Source organism: Artibeus jamaicensis, unplaced genomic scaffold (genome assembly GCF_021234435.1).
Source record: "Artibeus jamaicensis isolate MK-2021 breed Jamaican fruit bat unplaced genomic scaffold, CSHL_Jam_final scaffold_286, whole genome shotgun sequence".
Lineage (NCBI taxonomy): Eukaryota > Metazoa > Chordata > Mammalia > Chiroptera > Phyllostomidae > Artibeus > Artibeus jamaicensis.
Genome location: NW_026522034.1, coordinates 10,839,956 through 10,862,760, shown reverse-complemented (window position 1 = coordinate 10,862,760; position 22,805 = coordinate 10,839,956). Strand labels below are relative to the sequence as shown.

The following is a 22,805-nucleotide window of genomic DNA, read 5'->3' as shown; positions in this document are numbered from 1 at the left end:
GCAGTGGAAGAGCTCTCAGACCATCAGTGAGATTCAGGAAAATTCGATAGAGCAGCTGATGGTGATTCAAACAAAAGATTATGCACAGTGTTTTGAACAGTGGAAGAGACACTGGGAGAGCTGTGTGAGGTCCCAAGTTGCCTACTTTGAAGGGGACTGAGGTGCCATTTTCCTACATACAATGTTTCTTGTATCTTATATATTTATCAGTAAATGTTTCTATTTTCCATAGTAAATGGCTGTATACATTCTGGACATCTCTTGAATATTGACTTACTGTAGCTCCAATGAATGTAGGTCTGGGGTTGTATTTTCTAACTCTTCAAGTTAGGGCACATTTCAATTTTTAATATATTCTCACTACTGTCATAATGTAGATGGCTTTTCAACATGGTACTTAGCTATTTGGGGATGTGGAAGAAGGGTTTTATTTTGTCCTCATTCTGTGAGTTTATTACTGTGTCTTTAGATTCTTAATGGGAGAATTGTGCTGATTATAACATAAATTATAAAGAATGGGAATACAAAACTAGGGTCAAATAAAAAGCAGTAGAATAATTGAGGGCTTATATTTACTTCATGAAATGGATAAGAATAAACCGTTGATGAAAAAACAAGCCAGGTAGCATAATTCTGACAGCACAACTCGGATAGCTGCTGCCACGGAGTTTAATTTGAACATAAGCAACCTAACAGAGATGGAGACATCAGGGCAGCAAAGGGTAGGCTCTCACATGCTGGCTGACTGAAAGGCTGCTGACACTTGAGTGTGGGACAACAGTGTTTCCGCTCTCACAAGATCCGGTGTAGCATGTGACACCAGCGTAGGCACATCATAGACAAGAAGAAGCTAAAGAGTGGCAGAAGGCCTTGCAAAAAAACTAAGTATTAATGAAGAGAATGAATAAGTACAACCTTCATATATGCTAGCAACAATGTCATATATTTGCTGGAAAGAGAAATGGATGGAGCAGAGTTTTAAGAAATGTCAGAAAGGTGTGATTTACCAGTCTCTGCTCAGATAGAATTGAAATTCACGTTGTATAATGATTTTGACAGTAAAAAAGGAGATGTATTTTAGAACAGACCCCTTTGGAAGAATGGCTTTCCATAGTTTCTCTGTGATGACTTTTGGATAATGCTCTCATACACAGCTGATGCTGCGCATTCTCAGGTTAGGGGCAAGGATTAGGCAATGCTCCATGCTCCATGCAGCTCCTGGACCATCACATTAACTCCACCCCTCATTTTAAAGAAGGCACATACAAGCCATAACCTCAAATTTGCTCTCATTTCTTTAATTGATATTTTAAAAGCAAACCCAAGTCACAAATGTTACTACTTTATACTAATAGGACATTACTCATCATATGCACCTTTAATTCTCTACCTGGTTTTAACTTTTTTTTGTACTTAACTGCCCATGCAGTTCTCTGAATTTCACCATCTTTACAAATCTTATATTCTGTGTCTGCATAGTTTTTTCTTCCTAATTCAACTAGCAGCTCTTACTGCCTTGTTATATCTCTATGCATTAGGAATACTTACAAGAAAGCAATGGGGAAAATGGAACATTGCTGAAATATCAGGACAGGATAGTTTCAGTGAAATAAAAACACACTTGTGAAGACAATGAAATTGATATGCCTATTCTTGCTGCTGAATTAACTAAAGGTACATAAAAATAAAAGGTGGCAAGCTTGTTTATTTTTTAATCTTGGAAGTTGATAATATATGATTAATCTCTTTTAAACATGGCTAGAATTACATAGTGTTAGTACTATGCCTGGAAAGACTCAATACAACATTATCTTAGTCTGTTGGCAATAGCTTCTCAAAACACATCCAGTTAACTGCTGAGCGACTGTGCCAATGGGAGAATAAAAAAGATATAGATGATATGAATAATGGTTGCTTCTTCTTTCAAACTAACTTCCATGTAGATCAGAGATAGAACGACATACAGGTACTTATACATGGTCTACATGATTAGCTAAGAAGGACACCAGGTATCAGGGACCTTGAACAGTGACTCCCCAAGAAGATTGTGAGTATGCCAATAAATCATAGAATTCTCAGAGTTGGAAGAAACACTAAAGGGCAGCAGTTCAGCAACCCCGTTAGTGCCCAATTCCTGCTACTATTTCCTAACATCCAATGTTTCCATATTATAAAACTAAAATTATAGCTCCAAATTTCATATATATGACAAAATATTAGCCTTGATAGGTCTTATGTAAGAGAGGTTATTATAATACAGAAATTCCACTGCTGGGAGTATACCCTAAGAATCCTGAAACACCAATCCAAAAGAACCTATGCACCCTGATGTTCATGGAAGCACAATTTACAATAGCCAAGTACTGGAAACAGCCTAAGTGCCCATCAATAAATGAGTGGACCAAAAACCTGTGGTACTTTTACACAATTGAATACTATGCCATAGAAAGAGAGAAGGAACTCCCATTCCTATTTAAATAATGGAAATTATTATTTAAAATAACTTCTATTGAATAGTAAGGATACTAGGTATAGATAGATAATAAAATACAAATTTTATTTGTAAAATATACCAAATTTTACTTTGTTGTTGTCTAGAGTAATATGCTTAATAATTCAATTAAGTACTAGAGTATAAAGAATAAGAATAAAAAATCAAGCTTCTAGTTATTAACATCTTCCATATTTGGAATCAAACACACATTCATACAGAGAAAGCTAGAAAATACAGGAGCAAAAGATTCTTGATCACTCCTGTAAAGAATTATCGGATTATGACTACAAGTGTTGGAGCATGCCCATAGAATTAGGCTTTATGTTCAGTAATTCTTCCTGGCTATTGTCTGGTTCTTCAGTATGAAATATGTAGTGTTCATATATTTAACTTGCCTTATTGGGGTCATATAGCCATGCATTTTTTTATTATAATGAATGTACTTTCTGTTCTGTCCTTTAATATTTCTATTTAAAGTTCTTTGAAAATGTCACATACTTTAGTAGATATTTCAGGATATAGAATAATAATAGGGAAGACATCCTCTGCTTTAGAAAGGTCATTTCTTGAGGATTACTTAAATCCTTCATGAAATATAAAAAAGATATTATGGTTTATCAAAAGAAAAGAAAGTTTTCTCAGTTTGGTACTTAGAAAATATTTTTTTAATATTGACTTGTTCAGACTATTTTTCAAATAAACCACTTGTCAAATTAGAATATCAACTCAATAATTTTCCTTAATAGCCCCTAATACCTCCTTTCTATTTACGTTTATGTGTTAAGATTAGAGGCAGTGAAGGTTAGTCATCTACAGCTTTAATATTTAAATTATGCGACAACTTTACATTCAGTAAATGCTGCACAAACACACAAGATAACTTTTTTATAAAAAAATGATATCTGTGAGTACATTTCCGAATATATATCTTACATCAATAGTTAATAAAATGTTCTCTTCTGAATATTTCTAAGGAAAAATCTACAAAATTCCTTTGTCTGCTGAAACTCAAAGGCAGTTATTGTTCTTTATGATTGCAAGAAGAACAAAATAGTTAATGCAGTTCCGTTTTACGATAAACCCTTAAAATTAAAAGTAAATTTTCAAATATCTTTGTTCATTCAACATACTGGAACTTTGGTAAATCACTATCCATCATACCATAGAGTTCAATATTAGACTCTTGGATCTCATCCAGAAGTCGAAATACAAAATGTGCTTTGTTAAATGTCTTTCTGTCACCAATCAGAAAAATGCATAATTACGTGATTGAAAAAGCAGAAGTTAGCCTTAAATATAATCTTTCTGCTATTAGCATTTGAGATATATACCATTATAACAAAACTGCTTTCAGTTACAATGGTTAAGAAATTCTTACAGAGTTCAAATCCCTGGTGTGAGCATAAACAAAGAAGAGAAAGGAGAATAATACTCCATGGCAATAACTGGAATTTAATATTAGGAGATGAATAAAGTTATTAACATGTCCACTGTGAAATTGTCAATGTTTATTCAAAAGAAATAGATAAAAGAGGTAAAAATCCACCAAAATTACCAGAAGAAATTCACAACAATTTTCTATTTAAGTATGTTGTCAAGTATTTTAAACACAATTTTAAAAAAAACACAGTTGTTTCTTCCTATGAGGGAATAATTACTTACAGCTCCATGTTTGTTAAAATAAAGTTTTATAGAACAATTTACTAATAATTTATATGCTATAGTAAATGGTAGCAATAATTTATGCTTGAACTCATTACATAATTACAACAGAGCTGTGTAGTGATTTTTATTAAAACAATTATTTTTACTTTTAAGGAGAATATTCTGTCATATCATTCTCATAATTTATTTGTTCATTTCTTTTCTTTTTTATTGTTGTTCAAGCACAGTTGTGTCCATTTTGACCCCACCATGGCCCCCTGCCCCACCCATCCCAGCCTCCCACCCTCGAACCTACTCTCTCTGGCTTTGTCCATGTGTCCTTTATACATGGTTCTTGATGGACCCTTCCCCTATTTCTCATAGTAACTAGAGACAAAAGTTCTCTGGCAGTCACATAATTATTGTACTTGGCTAAAAGCTATTATGTAATGAGCTTAGCTGTGTCAATTGTGTCACTTCTGGTATGTCAGAGAAATTAAATGTGGAGTTCATCTTCAAGAAATAAATTATAAGTGCAGGCCTGCAAACCAGAGGATTGCGGTTCAGTTCCCAGTCAGAGCACATGCTTGGGTTGCAAGCCAGTTCCCTGCAGGCCAGTTCCCAGCAGGGGACGCACTAGAGGCAACCATACATTGATGTTTCTCTCCCTCTCTCCTTCCCCTCTAAAGATAAATAAATAAATAAATATTAAAAAATAAATTATAAAATAAAAATGCCTTTCAGAATTGTCCTAATGATTCCTGAGCCATGCAGGAAGTTGATTAATGACACAGCAATATGCCTTGACTACTGTAATCTCTTACATGTTTACTGTTGATAAAGGGAAATGAATGATATAAAAGCATTTTCAACCAAGTGTCTTAAAACAGTTGTATACCTCTTTTACCTGTAACTGAATTATTCAACTTGAGCTTTGTTTGTCCCTTTAGTTATTCATTGTGGAGATACATATATATATATATATACATATATATGTGTGTATATACACTAGGAAAGTCACCTCTAATGAAAAGATGTTAACACATTATTAAAAAAAAGAAAGATTTTTTATTTTCTTACTGGTATGATGATGTGATGCATTCTTTTAATAAAATAATATTGTTTATTAAGCACATTTTTAAAATGTTATTCCAGTTATCTATGAATGGATATGAATGATTCAAAAACACTTAACAACTATTATTTATTCCCTTTATCAACTTTTACTTTTAGAAGTTTTCTTTACTGCCTAGTTAGGATCTCACCATAAAATACTTCATACGGAACAATTAATTCAAAATCCTGTGCATTTAAATCCTGTGCAGTTAATAGTGTTTATAATGAATTTTACACAACTATCACTCTTTTTCCTATGTTATTTTTATATACTAGGCTCCATGTCAATTATTTAGCTCATTCTAGCTTTTTATCTTCCGCCTTTATAAAGCTGTATAGTAAAAGTAGAGAACTCAGCCCTGCCTAAAGAGGTGTCTGGCCTTCCCTGTCAGCATTTGGAGGTAATCTATGTCATATCAGATCGAAATGTCTTGCCTCAGAGTGCAAGCTGGCTATACCTGACAGTCTCTGTCACGTTGGACACACAAAAAAGACCAACCATATTATTTAGAGTGGGAGCTTTGGTTCAAATAATGTTACTTGATCTGGAGACTGAGTTTAACCATGTGAGTAATCGCTCAATCAATTGTCCTTATATAATGAAGCCTTGATACAGCCTCTCAACACTGAACCTTGGATAAGTTTTCCTGCTAGGCAATATTCCACGAATATTGTCACATATCAATCTGAGAGGGTAATACCAATGGGTAACCAAATCCTTGAGGAAGACAATAGAAGCTCCACATTTGGAACCTTCTGTGTCTTCCTCTCTATTTCCCCTGTAATAAACTATAGCTTTAATTTTACTAGTTTTCAGTGAGTTCTATAAGTCCTTCTAGTTACTTAGCAAACCTAAGCATGGTTTTGAAGACCCCTTGAATCAATCCTTGCATTTGATGTCAATAGTAAATGCAGTCCACAGAGAACTGGGTCCTCAGACTTCGCTGACTGACTAACTCTCAGGCAGAAGTGCTTCGATGACACATTAATGAGAAGAATAACACACACACACATGAAAACCACTGAAAGACAGAAACTCATTTGTGGGGGAAACTTTGCCAGCAAGCCCCCCCCCATCTGCCATGGATGAAAGTAATACTACCAAGACATGATCTGCTTGGGGAGGAGCGGTGGCCAATTTCTCAGAGGAGAAAGGCCAGGAGCCCCTTCCTCGATGGACTTTTATTGGGTTGTAATACACAGGAATACAGGCGGCAAGGATCAAACAATAAATAACATTTCAAAGAAATCTGAGGGCTTAGTCTGAGTCAGTGTCTGTCAGGTAAGGGGGTTGCAGAAACTTTGGGAGACACATTCATTTTCTTTTTGGACCCTTATCATATGAATCAAAGCACTCTTAGCAAAGCATGCTTCACAGGACTTTTAGGAATTCTTTCTTATGCCTGATCACCCCAGATCTCACTCTAGCCAGCAAGGAGCTGCACTGCCTCCCCCATCATAGGTTTTCAGGCTTAAGTGGATTAGAGCCAGGAAGCTCTTCTCCCAGAGGACATGGGGATTTGGACTATGTCAGAATAGTGGGAAAGTGAGGGTCCATCACTCCCTTTTGTTGCAGCCCCCCAAGTCCTTCCATGATGGCCTCCCAAGTGATCATGTCTGGCTTAGGTTGCCTCCCCTCTGAGGGGTCTTATACATCATCAACTAACTGACCATGCATTGGGGGCAGGGGGAAAAAGCAGAGGCAGTGTTTGCTAACAGAGAAAAGCTTTGTCTTTTTGTGGCTCACATTCCAGAGGTTGCTCATTCAGCCTTAGCCATAGGGGGTAGTTACAATTCCTGAAACTAGGCAGGGCAGTTCCCAACACTTATTCAAAACATAAATAATGAACATCAACAGAACAAATTATAGATCAACAAATATGCTTCAATAACTGAACTGCGACTGCCATGTGTACTTTGATAATCTTGCACTATAAATAAATTCTAGTAATTAATTCAAGTTTGGTGCAATATACACTTAAATATAAAACTGCTAGAACTGAAAGCATTAAGGTATTAATCTTATGTCTTGTTGTAAAGAAAATAACCACATGGCAGAGAAGAAAAATGCAATCGAATAGAATTTTCTGTAATCTCTTCATTTTCTTAAAATACAAAGGGCAGTTCCTTTAATCTGTTCTTTTGGAACCTCATTTTTAGATCTTGCATCAATAAAGTATTATTCCTGTGGATACTATCCATGTTTTTCACCACCATTATTAAAATTTCACCACCATTATCCTAATTCCAAGTTTAGCTTATTTAGTGTGGAGCAAAAAAAAAAAAATCTGACATTTGATCATAGTCAAATAATATGTGGTCTGTCCAGAAACTAGGTATACAGCCATGTAATATGAAAAATAGAGATATTTACTAAAGAAAATACAAGATGTGAGACACATTGTACACAGGACAATGATGACTCAGTTCCCTTCCAGTTAAGCACCTTGGGGCTTCACACAGTTCTTCCAGTAGCCATCAGCTGCCTCATTGTTGTATGCTCCTGAATCTCCTCAATGGTCATAAATCTCTTCCCTTTGAACTTCCGGCCAAGATGGAGGTGTAGGTGGAAACACTGTACCTCCTCGCACAACCAAGTTTAAAGACAACAAAGTTTTAGTAACAAAAACACAACTAAAACACAAAAAAATTGAACTGTACAGAAGTCCAACAACAATGAACCATTCACCCAGACCAGTAAGAAGGGTGGGGTCGAGGTGCCAGGAGAAGCTCCCAGACTCACAGACTGTTCATTAGAGAGACCCACAGGGTTCTGGAGGGTGCACAAGCCCACACACCCAGGAACCAGCACCATAAGGGCCCAGTTTGCTTGCAGGAAGCAGCAGAAGGGACTGAAATCTGAGAGAGAGCAGAACAGATGCCATTGCCCCTCTCTGACCTGGCCCCCACATACAGCATTGCAACCCAGCAACTTGAGTTGCCCTGCCCTGGTGAACACCTAAGGCTTTGCCCCTCATAGGTAACAGGTGCAAACATACCAAAACATTATGGCTCAATAAGAACAGCTCAAAGCCCCAGAGCCAATACTTCTAAGTGACCAAGAGATAGCCAATCTATCAGATGCACAGTTCAAAACACTGGTTATCAGGATAGTCATAGAAATGGTTGATTTTAGTCACAAATTAGAGGAACATATGAAGGCTACACTAATTGAAATTAAGAGAAATGCACATTAAACCAATAGTAATGGAAAGGAAAGTGGGACTCAAAGCAAAGGAGTGGAACAGAAGGAGGAAAAAATGATCAAAGAGAAAAGAATGAAGAAACAAGATTTCAAAAAAATGAGGGGGGGTTTAGGAACCTCCAGGACATCTTTAAATGTTCCAACGTCTGAATTATAGGGGTACCAGAAGGAGAAGAGGAAGAGCGGCAAGTGGAAAAATTATTTGAACAAATAAAGGAGAACTTCCCCAATCTGGCAAAGGAAATACACTTCCAGGAAATCCAGGAAGCTCAGAGAGTCCCAAAGAAGTTGGACCCAAGAAGGAACACACCAAGGCACATCATCATTACATTAGCCAAGATTAAAATGAAGGAGAGAATCCTAGAGGCAGCAAGAGATAAGGGGACAGTCACCTACAAAGGAGTTCCCATCAGACTGTCAGCTGATTTCTCAAAAGAGACCTTCCAGGCAAGAAGGGGCTGGAAAGAAGTATTCCAAGTCATGAAATCCAAAGACCTACGACCAAGACTGATCTATCCAGCACAGCTTTCACTTAGAATGGAAGGACAGATAAAGTGTTTCTCAGATAAGGTCAAATTCAAGGAGTTCATCATCAGCAAGCCCTTATTATATGAAATGTTAAAAGGACTTATCTAAGAAAAAGAAGATAAAAATATGAATAGTGAAAGGACAGCAAACTCAGTTATTAAGAACCACACCTAAAACAAAAGCAAACTAAGAGGACAGCTAGATCAGGAGCAGAACCATAGAAATGGAGATCATATGGAGGGTTAGCAACAGGGGAGTGGGAGAAGGAGAAGGGGGGAGAAGGTACAGAGAATAAGTAGCATAGATAATAGGAAATAATAGGGGGGAGGGCAAGAATAGTATGGAAAATATAGAATCTAAAGAACTTGTGACACATGGATATAAACTAAAGGGGGGAATGGTAGGGGGCGTTCAGGGTGGAGGGAAATGAAGGGGGGGAAATGGGACAACTATAATGGCATAATCAATAAAATATATTTTAAAATAAAAATAAATAAGTCTCTTCCCTTTGAAAGGTGATTTTAGTTTGGGGGAAAGCCCAAAGACACAGGGTACCAAATCTGAGCTGTAACAGGGTTGAAGTCACCTGGGTGATTTGATAGTTCACCAAGAAACCCTGCTTGAGACATGATGCCTGAGCAGTCACATAATCATGATGAAGCTGCCAATCACCAGTTGCCAATAGCTGCAGCCTGTGAATATGCAAATAGTTTCCGTAGACGAATGTTTAAGTTTAATGCAGAATTTGATGCAGATTCGTTGCTCTACTCACTCAGTCATTTTGAATGGGATGGCCACACAATATACACATTCACTTAACAACGTCTATCATCCCCACTGACTAGTGCAGTGAAATCATCATTGTTCACACATGTGCATTCCAGTCCACTCTCATTGCCTGCCAGGTTTCATTGATGTCAGGCAAACCATTCTTGTTATATAAAGATGGTTGGACTTTTTAGGGGTAGACATCATATTTCTCTTTTTAAAAACAGAGTATATATTATTATATGGTGAAGATCATTTTAGGGAAAGAATTTGAGGGAGTATTAATAGAGCTTAATTAGAATTTTAAAGTTGAGCAAGACAAAAGAGATCTATTTACTCTGCATCCATTTATATTCCACTATATTGTCCACAACAGTGACTTTGATCAAATCAGTGTCCATTAGAATCAACCAGAGTTCCTTTTTGTGTGTGTCCCAGAGCCTAACCCAAAATATTCTGAATTGGCAGTCTGAGTAGGATCCTAGGATTCTGCATTTTTACATGCTCTCTATATCAGTGATTTTCAACTGCCATTATAAATTTTAAAACATGAAATATCTGAGTAGTTAGTCAGGGTCACTGAACTCTTTTCCCATAGGTTATCAAATTTAAAAAATGACAACAGCGAAGACAACTATAGTTGTCTAGGGTGAATAAATAAAATTTATACCTATTTTTTGTCAGATTGACAAAAAATAAATTTTTTGGTGTGATGCAGAATTTTAGTACTTAGTTTATATGTGCCATGAAATGAAAAAGATTGAAAATTGCTGCTCTAAAAGATTCTGCTGCATATCAGTTTACAAACTGCTGATAAGTAAAAATTTTTATGTATGTATGTATGTGTATATTTATTTATATTTTATCCCTGAAGACATGCTTAGAAAGAGGAGAAAGGAGAGAAAAAAGAAGAGAAACACTGATAGGTGAGAGAAACAATCAGTTGCCTCTCTCACATGTGCCCTGACTGGGGACCAAACCTGCAACCAAAGCCTGTGCCCTAACTGGGAATTGAACTCTCTGTCTTTCAATTTATGGGATGACGCTCTAACTAATGAAGCCACACCAGCCACGGCTAATTTAAAAGTTTTTTGAGGACTGGAACTTGCACACTGTTTTACACTAAATAAATGTTTATAGAATTTAAGGTCATTGTATTCTAGGAATTATAATTTCCAACAGTGTCCCTTTAATTAACTGGGATTAATTTTTGTGATTTTTGTCAAGTAAAAATACATTTAGCTTACTTCTATAACAATCACTTTTGTTTTACAATATCATCTTTTGCTGAATTCATTATCAAAAACTAACTCTTGCTAGTTACTCCCAATGTTTTAATGTTTCATTGGACTATGTTTAAATCAGATGGGTTTTCTTTTGCAGAATCTTCTTCAATATAATTTTACAAATGTGAAAATTTAGTTTTTACACATTTTAAAATAAGAAGGAACAAGTATAAGAAAACTTGCATAAACATTTAATGTAATAATTTTAATATTTGTTTATTAATATAAAGTTATCCTTTATATCAATCATATAATAAGATAATAAGAATGTAAAATAAGACATTGGAATTAGAGCAAGTTCCTTGAATATTAACATGTTTCAATAAAAAGAAAATGTTTAATTCAGTTGGCTAGGAAAATATAAAAATGTCATTTTATTATTTCCCATTAAAAACATTGTTCTAAGGCCAGAATCAACTCACTTCTAAACCAGTAGTCAGTGTCTAAACCATACATGCCATTGGTCATAGGAATGGGAAAATAGCAAGAACATGTGCATAATTTTGTAAAGACCAGAAGTGGTATCCTGAGAGTGACAAGACAGTAGTACTACTTTTTAGGTTTTAGGAAAAGTTTCTTATACTCAGAGTTCTGCTATTACTTTCAGAGTACACCAAGTTTTTGTTGACAGAAAACTAGGGAGGGAGGTGGGGATGGTTGGGGTAGGGGGGAGGCAGGGAAGGCAGACAACTGTACGTGAACAATAAAGTTTTTTAAATATGGGAAAAAAAGAAAATTAAATGATTACATGATCAAAGTATTGTTTTAAATTTGTGGGCTCAATATTACTTATTTTCAAAATGTAAAAGAAAGGTAAAGGATTTTGTTGTATTCATGAATATTATTTGTGAAATTCTGTTATAATGAAAACAACTAGGATAGATAAGTTGTAGGTGTGAAAATAGCAATATCATAAAAAAAAACTACCCTACAATGAATAAATTCAAAGGTCTACAAATGCAAATTATGTTGTGTATACCTCTTATTTATCAGGAAAATTATGGCTTTATTACTTGAAGATTATGAACAATCCATATTAAATATCATCTGAAAAAATAAGAACCAAGAGTGAGAAATTTAGACAAAGAAAATAGATAGCAGAGGAGGAAAACAGTTATTTTAAAAGAGCTCTCACTAAAAATAGAAGATGAACTGAAATATCATAAGGTTTAGGAAATAACTGCTCTGCTCATAAAGAGTGAGAAAAGCAAGCTACTTGTAAGAAAAGTGGAGCTCATGAAGCTATTTTGGGAGACCAGGAGTGATAGAAACAAATATATTGGGAAAAGGTTTAGAAATATATTACCCAATAAGTTTAGTAATGCTGAGAAGGTTAAATAAAGGTTACATAAACTTTGTTTAATCTTAAAACTGCAAGGTCAAGCTCTTGTGCATTTCTGAATTCAATAAGAGAATGAGAAGGTAGGAATCACTAGCATAGAGTCATGTAGTGAGAAAGACTTAGGGAAGATCAGACATTCATATAAAATTCCTCTGAATACATATATTCTCTGAAAAATAAAAATAAATAAATAGTTTCTGAACTTCCTAAAAGAGAGTTTGAAATTTATTTCTTCAATTGTGAATAATAGACACTAGTGATTCACTACAAATCATTATGAATTAAGGATATATAATTTACATGATTTTAGTTAGTATGTTCATTTTATACCATGTCAAGGTTTGTAAAATGGACAGGACAAGGGTTCAATACCTTCATCTGTAGTCTTGATCTCCCTTGTCCCATTTTCCCATACAATTTTAAGCTGGTCAACTATTAATTGTTCTACCATGGGAGATTTCAGAAACCTAACCACCCTAATAGGGAACAGTTACAGTAAGAAATAATATACTGACTATGTAGTAAACTTAATATATTACCTGTCAGTAAAATAATAAAGTGGAATAGATAGAAGTATTGAAGAGGGTATCAAATCCCTCTTCTGAAATTCTGAATCACCATGACAAATACTTAAACTGATGAAGATACAGCTCAGAAGGGCACAAATACCTAAAAAATAGGACACATGCCAGGTCATCTATTTTTTTTTTCTACTTACACACATTTCTAGTTGGGTTACATAAGATTGCTATATGCTCACTGCATATAATGAATAGGATTTAATTATGATGAAGTTTAAAATGAAATACCTGGGTTGGAATCCTAGCATTGCCCTTTATTAGCTGCACAAACTTTACAAGTTGCTTATCCTTTACCACTTTTAGGTTTTCTGCCTAAAAATAACTGTAATTCAATAAGAATAGCAAAAAAATTATAGCTAAAACAGTTACACTAATATTAACAGCTGCTATTGATTTGCTACTTACCACAGGCCAGGCAGACTGAATCCTTGCAACAACACTGAGTTCGACCTTATGATATCTATTTAACATACATGGAAGCTGAAGAGTAGAAAGCCTGACTTCAAAGTACATAACTGCTATTAAAGGTAATAATACCCTCTTTCCCTAGGTTCCAGGAAGTTGTGAATATATAATAAAAAAGTGTGCAGTATCTTTACAAATTAAATTGCAAACTGTGAGGTAGTAGTTATTATAGTATTATATTTAAATATAAGCCTTTCAAAGAAGAGTTCTTCTAATCCCTAAATTGTGAAGAAGTAATATAGAACTGATTATAGAGTTTTAGAATAAAAAATTAAACAACAGCTTTCATGATCAATTAGACCTCGTTACTCCTTAAGTTAAAAGAAAAAGACAAAATGTAATTTAAATGAATTGCCCAGCAGTGTGCTGTAGGCGGAGCGTATCTGGGACAAGAACTGAATTTCTTAGAGTCCTAATTCCATGCTTTTTAGCCTCCCGAAGGAAGCTGCACTTTGAATATCTGACATTTCATGGATAATCATCCTTGATATATCAACAGATGGAAGAAAATAACATTTAAACCTTAATCCTTTGATTGTTAAGGTAAACATAGTTTGATTTTAAGACTAAGTAAACTATACATTACTTCACTATGATATCTACAGTAAAAACAGGCTCATTTTTCACACTAAGTAACATCTGACCAGTCCCACTGCAGGTGGTGCGAACAGAACTTCAAACCCTAGTCTGAGAGAGGAGAGAGTGGTTTACAGTCTGGAGGCCAATCACTCTCTAGCAAAACACATAAATTGTCTATTGTGAGGTGCTGAGTCCAGAACAACATGGAAAAATTTTTAAGTCAGTTATATAACCACAGAAGTACAAAATATAAGCAGGATTTTAAAAGAAAATGAATGTGATCTACAAATATCGACAAGACACTCAGCTGAGTAAAAATCATAATGAAGGAATAAAGAAAAATTATATGTGCTCTATGAAATAAGATAGCATTGTAATAAACTGAATTCTTTAAAATAAGTATTTATAGACAAACAGTTAAAACCATGAAACAGGATAAACAAGAGAAATTGAAACTTATATAAACAAGATGAGGCACAAAACAACCCATAATAAAACAAATAAACAAATCATAAACAAGCGAGAGAAAAAAACCACATGTGGTTGCAAGTTGAGTAAGTAGCATATATTAACTGAAAATACCACATAACCAGATAACCAGGATACATGTATACAGAAAAAGTGACTCTTAATTAGAAAGGAACTACTAAATAGGGAAGTCAAACTGTCCAATATAAAAATAAAGCATTTCTGAGGTAGTAGTCTGAACAAATTAAATTAAAATTACAAGATTTTTTTTTTCTTAAAATAAAGAATGACTGAGTGACTTAGTTGGTTGGAGTGTTGTCCCGATATGCCAAGGTGGAGGGTTCAACCCCTGATCAGGGCACACAGGGAAATTAACCAATGGTGCATAAATAAGTAGAACGATAAGCTGATGCTTCTCTCTCTCTCTCAAATAAATAAGTAAATAAATAAATAAATAAAAACTTTAAAAAGGCTTTGCAAGAATCCACCATATTCCAAGGGAAAAAATAATGATGCAGACTGCTCAAACACTGGTACACATATTGATTAGGTTATTGCTCTTCAAGGATAATGACATAGTTCTTTAGCAAACCAGGAAGCCAAATTTTCTGTGGTAACTGTTGGCAGCAACAGTGCTGATAAATGCATTCTAAATATTTTTACAGTTGCAATCGATGGAATAATATTTATGTATGGAGCAATATATGCTATTGAAATGTCATTAAACTATAAAAGTGAGAAGAAAGGATTCTCAAATACACATATTACTTAAAATCAGGATTTATACTACCTTTTAACTCCATATTGTGAGCTGGTGGCAAGGGATGACAAAACCCAGTCAGTTAGGGACAACTCAGAAAGAAGACACAGGGAATGGAAAGGCTAAGTAAAAAGGATTGCTGGGGGCAATGAACTGATGTGATACAAATATTAGGTTAATACTAAATTTAAAAAGCAGTAATTATAAATCAGAATATAAATTGCATAAACTTTTATAATGTAAAAATAATAAAACTTACAAAAATAAGGAAGTTTATGAAAGGAGATAAAGAAAAGATTTAGAAGTCTTAAATTTATAAACATATCTAAAGTTTTAATATATTATTTAAGAATATTCTTAGTCTTTTAAATTTTCTCAGAATTAATTGCATTAATTTTTTTTTACCTTACAGAAACCTTTTATGGGATAAAATTTGTTATGGTAAAAATATAATCCTTAAAAATAAAATAATTAAAAAACACTTATTTTTTATATTTAATAATTTTAACATTAAAATTTAGTTTAATATATAGCATATTTAATAGGATCTTTTTTTGAGATGAAAATATGTGTTATTTGTGTTACCTTACCAGTTTTAATGAGGCATAATTGGCAAAAAAATAAACTGCCTGTATTGAAAGGGTATGACTTGATATACATTGATATATATTTTGACAAGTCAGTGAATCAACCACCAGGTCCAACATGGAGATCATGTGCATCACCCACGGATTTCTCCACCCAAATCCAGTCAAATTTTATTGCTGCCCTGAATTTCTTCAGACCAATTCCACTTAATTAATTGAAGGTTTAGACTTTATATTGTGTTTCCATCATGTTATTTACTGTAGGGTTTGATGGGTCTGGTGAGTGAAGGTGACAGGAATGAGAATGGTATTTGGAAAGTGCTTACCATATACCTGCACATGGATTATCATTGTATGGTGTCCTTTCAGTTGAGGACAACATGGATAATTTATTGGAGATACCTGAAGTGATCACCATCTTCCTATACTGACATGTAAAGAATAAAACTTTATGTAGACACTTCAGAATGGTACCATCATGACTGTAGAAAGTCTATTTGTTTCTCCTCTATGATTAGAAAATGAAAAAAGATGGGTAGAGAAAAAGAATACAGTTTAAAAGCACTGATATTCTCAGTACTCTCCAGATCTTTCCTCTTGCTCCTCAATTATCTTGTTGATTGGGCACAAACTTTTGATGATATAAATATGTACCAGATTGTTTTGTCTATTATGTAAATGATGTTCATTTTAACACTGTGAGTTTTCTCTGCTAGAATTATGTTAAGTTTAGGTGAAACAAATCCTAAAAATATTCAATTATATTCATTTCCAATTATGATCTAAGGGAAAAAATAAGTACAGGGTGAATTGTAACATGATAAAATTATTTTGGAAAGCATCCAATTTCCAATTGTATGTGCTTTATTTGGGATCTTAATTTATGTTTACGATTCAAACTTCAAGTTTACATAGCATAATATGGTAAACGCCAATGACTGTGTCTTCTGTACAATCATGTATTTGATTACAATGGATAAATGTACTGATATCTCATTCTATGCACACATTATGAGGGCAGGGAACCTAGGTTTTAGACACATGTATACTAGAGGAACAAAAACAATTCAGTTCCATTAGACAAATATTGAAAACAGAGGGATTATTAGAAAAACAGAAAGTGACATACAAAATTTCAAAGCTGAAGATGTTTTAAAAGATGCCTAATAGATAATGTTGAATAAAGTGGCAGTGTCTACTTATTATTATTCTTGTAGTTGGCTCATGCAAGCAGCTGAACAACAGTAGCTCTCCTGTATAAATGGCATGTGGAAATAAGTCTTCAAAACCAAATATCCCCTGTGCCACCTTGCTGATCAGTCTCTAAAATCAGATTGAGCCCATTCATCCTATCATGTCCTTGGACTCTAGAGTTAAACACTGTGGTGTATTTTTGCATTCCTTCCCATTACAAACAAACATTTAAATCTATGGAATTTGACAGTGCAAACTGAAAACTGACCCTGGAGTAAACCTTCTGGCCCCAGTTCTGCCAGTAATCAGGTATGCGATTTACTTAAGTCATTTAATCTCTTAACTTACAAAGTCATTATCTATAAAATATCTTCTCTGGAAGTAAAATAAAAATAAAACAATCTACTTGAACGAGTTTTAAAATTATAAAACTCCATACCTGTAATTATAATCCCTCTAACAGATCTCACATTCCCCCAATAAAAAATTTTAAAAACCCTTTATTCTTTTTTGCAATAATATCTGTTATTTTAAAAATATCTAAGGTCTTATTAAAAATTTATCTATTTATTTCTCCATAAGCACATATTAGCTTTTACCATTGTCTTATTCAGCAAATTAAACTAATATCCATCATTTTCTATTTTTAACCTAATAACATGGACCTATAAACATTTTACCATTCCCAAATAAAACTTCCAAGTAAATATCTCAGGTTAACATAGTTTAATCAGACAATATAATTTATTGTAACATTCAATTAATAGATACATAAAATAGTATAGTATAGCATTTAAGTAATCTTATAGATCAGCTCTCACATTACCCACATAAATCAAGTTGGCACTACAATGGTTTTATTTAACTTATACATATGATTTTTCTCTTCTCGAGAATAAGCATTAAGCAAAAACATACTATGAAAATGTTCCATTAAATGATTAAATATCCTTTATTAAGTAGGGTATTTTTACTCCATTTCATACTCCTGCCTCCTTGTCAAATATTAATTGACCATAAAGACTTGGGTTTATTTCTGGGCTCTCCATTCTGTTCCATTGATCCATGTGTCTGTTCTTATGCTAGTGCCATACTGTTTTGATTACAGTGGCCTTGTGGTATAGTTTGATATCAGGTATTGTGATCCCTCCTACTTTGTTCCTCTTTCTCAAAAATGCTGAGGCTATTCAGAGTTGTTTATGGTTCCATATATGTTTTTGGAATATTTGTTCTATATCTTTGAAATGTGTCATTGGTATTTTGACAGGGATTGCATTGAATCAATAGATTGTTTGGGGTAGTATGAACATTTTGATGATGTTGATTCTTCCAATCCATGAACATGGCATATGCTTCCATTTATTTCTCTTCCTTAATTTCTTTCTTCAGAGTTCTGTAGTTTTCTGAGTATAGGTCTTTTACCCCTTAATTAAGTTTATTCCTAGGTAATTTATTTTTCTTGTTGCTATGGTATATGTGATTTTTTCCCTAGTTTCTGCTTCTGATATTTAATTGTTGGCATTAAAAATATCTTCAATTTCTGAATATTGACTTTGCATCTCACTGTTTTGCCAAATTCACTGCATAGGTACATGCACAAAAATGAAACTCGACCACCAGCTTACATCATACACCAAAATAAACTCAAGATGGATACAAGAGTTAAATATAAGTCCTGACACCATAAACGTCCTAGAGGAAAACACATGCAGTAAAGTGTCAGACATCCCACGCAGCAATATCTTCACCAATATATCCCCTAGGGCAAGGGATATAAAGGAAATAAACAAATGGGACTTCATCAAATTTAAAAGCTTCTACACAGCTAATGATAATATCAACTAATAGAAAAGGGAACAAACTGCATGGAAAAACATACTTGCCAGTGATACCTTAGAAAAGCATTTGATCTCCAAGATTTATAAAGAATTCATATGACTCAGCACCAGGTGAAAGAATGCTCAATATCACTAGCCATCAGAGAGATGCAAATTAAAACCACAATGAGATACCACCTCACACCTGTCAGAATGGCTATCATTAATAAGCCAACAAACAAGAGTTAGTGAGAATGTGGAGAAAGGGAACCCTAGTGCACTGTTGGTGGGAATGCAGAGTGGTGTAGCCACTATGGAAAACAGTACGAAATTTCCTCTTGATCTAGTGATCCCACAGCTGGGATTATACCCTAACAATTCTGAAACACCAATTCAAAATAACTTATGCACCTCAACGTTCATAGCAGTGCAATTTACAATAGCTGAATACTGGGAAACAGGAAGAGGACAGCAGTAGTAAGAGGGAATCCACTCTTCAGCTAAGCCACAGAGGGAACATCCTATGACTTACTTCTCTGGCCACAGCTGTGCACTTTCTGTTTTCAATTTTCACTCTAGCAGTTTTGAGTCTGCCTCTTGTCACCTGTATACAGCATGCAACTTCTGGACCTCTGAGCCTTTAATAATGCTGGTGTTTCTGCCCCTTATACCTTTCCCAAACAATTAAGCCCTGGACATCTTTCAGAACCTAGCTTAGACACCACCTTAAGGAAGATTTCTGATTCCCTCCTTCTACTAGGGAAGACTGAATCTCCCTCCATTAATGTTCTGCATACACTATCAAGCCACTGTAGAATCTTCTCCTTTTCTGATTAGCAAGGAAATGAATAATGATTACTTCTGACTACCCTGCCAGATTGCAAATCTTTAAGTATAGATGAACCTTAATAAAATTTGTATCTTTAACTGCTAGTCCAATTCCTGATATGCAGATGCTCAATACTTACTTTTTGAGCTAATTTGAATAAATAGCTTAGAAATAATCAGATAAGTTTTGAGATGTTCTTAGAAAGTAATTTAAATTAGATATAATTAGATATCATTTATGTAAAAAATATAATTAGATATAAAATAATATAAATTTCTAGCACATTAAAGCTGAATGTAAATACTCCAAGGTAGAATATTCACCTATCTGGATGAAATAAGGTAGAATAACACTTTCTGACACATTCAGATGAACAAATCAACTTTTTTTTCAAATTTGCATATCATGAGGCTAATTACCTCAATTCAAAACTACATCTTAATCCAGCTTTGTCGCCTACAGTAGTTTGAATAGTAGGTGGGTATGAGTATTAGGTATACTTCTTATGACTTTAAAATAATTCAAAATTACAATTTTCTAGTCATTCAATATAAAGAATTGCATAGAAATGTCTTCGCTTAATTCAATGCTTAGAATGCATCTGCCTTTTGTTTACCAACTAATTATTGTGTTAATTAACCTTGGTGTTTTGAAATGAAAGCATCTCATTATAATTACATAAATGTAAGTCATGGACATATGAATTAATTTAATCAGATTTCTTACTTATATCTGTTTACACTGAAAAATGGGGTTTTATTTTATTAATTTATAATTCATACTGTTTACTTCCAGAGAGTATTAGAATTGGTGATTGTAAGATTACTTTGGAGTATAAAGGTAGTAGATCATTTTTTAGCATCAAAAGGAAAAAAAGAGATTTGGAGCTAGACAAAGGAAATCACAAAGGAGATAGAAAAATGCCAATTGGTTCTCAGGCAAAACAAAACAAAAATGAACAAACAAAAACTAACATTCACTTTCCACATAACATAAACTTAAAATTATGACCTCAAATAACATTGTTCTTAATATGGGTCTTGAACTCTGTGGTTTGCCTTAAAAATGTACATACCAATCATTATATTATTTATCTGTATAGGGGCAAATGTTCTAAATTTTTAAAATGCCTTATAAATAAACTTTTACTAAGTAACTTAATGAATCTATGTTCTGCTTTTATGTTGAGAAGTCACAAGGTTAGTTGTGTAGGTCTACTGAACTTAAAAATTATTTCTTCCACATAGAATATTTCAAAAAAAGAGTTAAAAATTTTAACATTGTTATTGTGAGTTCCAGAGATTAATTTTTCACAATATCCACTAGCTACAAATGTAGGGTCCATTAATGTTTTTTTAATTTCTTTAATGTCATGGTGACAAGAATTGTCAGTTTGAAAATGTGTGATATTTGAAATGGGTTGCCTCTCTGATATATGCCAGTAGTGTTTAATAATTATAACCACCTACATTTTGAACTCCAAAGTAAAAAACATCAACATGCATATGACTAAAAATGAGTTCTACTAAAAGAGCAAGAAAAAGTCAACCCAAACATAGATAATAACACTAGTTTTAATGATGAAAATTTAGTCCTAGACTAAATGACAATTAAATACAATTTTCTGTTTCATCAATAATATATCTATAGATTATTAAAAAGTACAAAAAATAAAATAGCACACTTTTACTCAGTTTCTCCCTTTGCCATATCACTTAATTTCAGTCTTCATCAGCAATGAAGACCATCATGCCAGGATGTTCAGCTGAGTATAGGTTATTTTCATGAGTACTCTCCTGAATTATGTCATAACCATTATCTTTTTATTATTTTCGTGTTTGTTATCTTTTTAACATTAAGATATTGATGTTTTTCTTTAATCTTCATATATATATATGACTGTGTAAAATTAATAGTGTATGTGATAAGGTAAGAGGAAAAACACAGAAGTGAAATAGTGAAAAATCAAAGATCAGTATAAAGGATAGAGATTCATTAAAATATCTCTTGAAAATCTATTTTCTATAAACTGAATATGGCTGTTTGTGAGAACAGAGAACTACATCAAACAAATTGATTTGTCATTAAAACAGTGTACTGAATCAGCCTTCATGATGCAAGTGGTAAATCAGTTTAAACATAACTTCAGAGCTTGCTTTCTCAGGGTGCCTATTGTCCATTGATTTAATGTATCATTTAATCATTGTATATATGTGTCTAAAATATCAATTTAGTGGCTATTACTAAACAGCCTGTAGCACAAAGTACCAAGATACATCAATCATAACTTACCTTTAACGATCTCTAATAAACTTGCTGTTTCTAGGCTAGAAAAAGATCATCCTGGGCCCAAACAAGCACACAACCAAAAATTACAGGATGTGCAGTTGGAAGGTGACTAAAAAATTTAATCAAATAATGCAAAAAAAAGCATTAACTATAGTGTTTAGCATAAAGCGAGTGCTCCACCAATGAAGGTTTTTATTGCTACTGGTGGTAGTGGTACCATTGTGAACTTGGGTTTAAGGGAGGAGATCATATTTCAGTGGGGAGGCCCAATACAGATATCCTGAAGGAGATGGCATGCACTTTTCCAGGTGAAAGAGCAATACGTACCAAACAGGACTAAAAGAGAAATAGGTGGAAGCATGAAAACTGAGTTGTCCACCATGGCTGCAATGGGGAGTAGAAAAGAAATAGCTCAAAGGCTTGAGGCAGATATGTGGGGCCTAAAATCCCAGGCTAATGGGTTGGGAATTAATTTATGAATCAGTGAGAAACACAGAACTCCAGACACTGAAATGACAAAAACTGAAGGCAGGACTAAAGAAAGGGAAGGCAAGAGGAGGGGCATCTCAAGTAGGAGAGCATTATGCTAAGTGAAGTAAGCCAGATGGTGAAAGACAAATACCATAAGATCTCACCTATAAGAGGAACCTAATCAACAAAACAAGCAAGCAAGCAAAATAGAGCCAGAGACATGGAAATAAAGAACAAACTGACAGTAACCAGAGAGGAGAGGGAGGGGGTTAAGGGAGAAAGAAGGGGAAGGGTCATCAAGGAAGATGTATAAAGGATCCAAGGACAAGGACAGTGGGTGGGGGGAGGATTGCATGCGGGAGGCGGGAGTGGGTAGGGCAGG

At 34.2% G+C, this 22,805-nt stretch overlaps 1 protein-coding gene across 1 annotated transcript in view; it reads right to left on the bottom strand.

The window, feature by feature from the left end:
- MDGA2 (MAM domain containing glycosylphosphatidylinositol anchor 2) overlaps positions 1 to 22,805 on the bottom strand; it is an 875,220-nt gene that overhangs the window by 150,491 nt on the left and 701,924 nt on the right. The window lies entirely within an intron of this gene.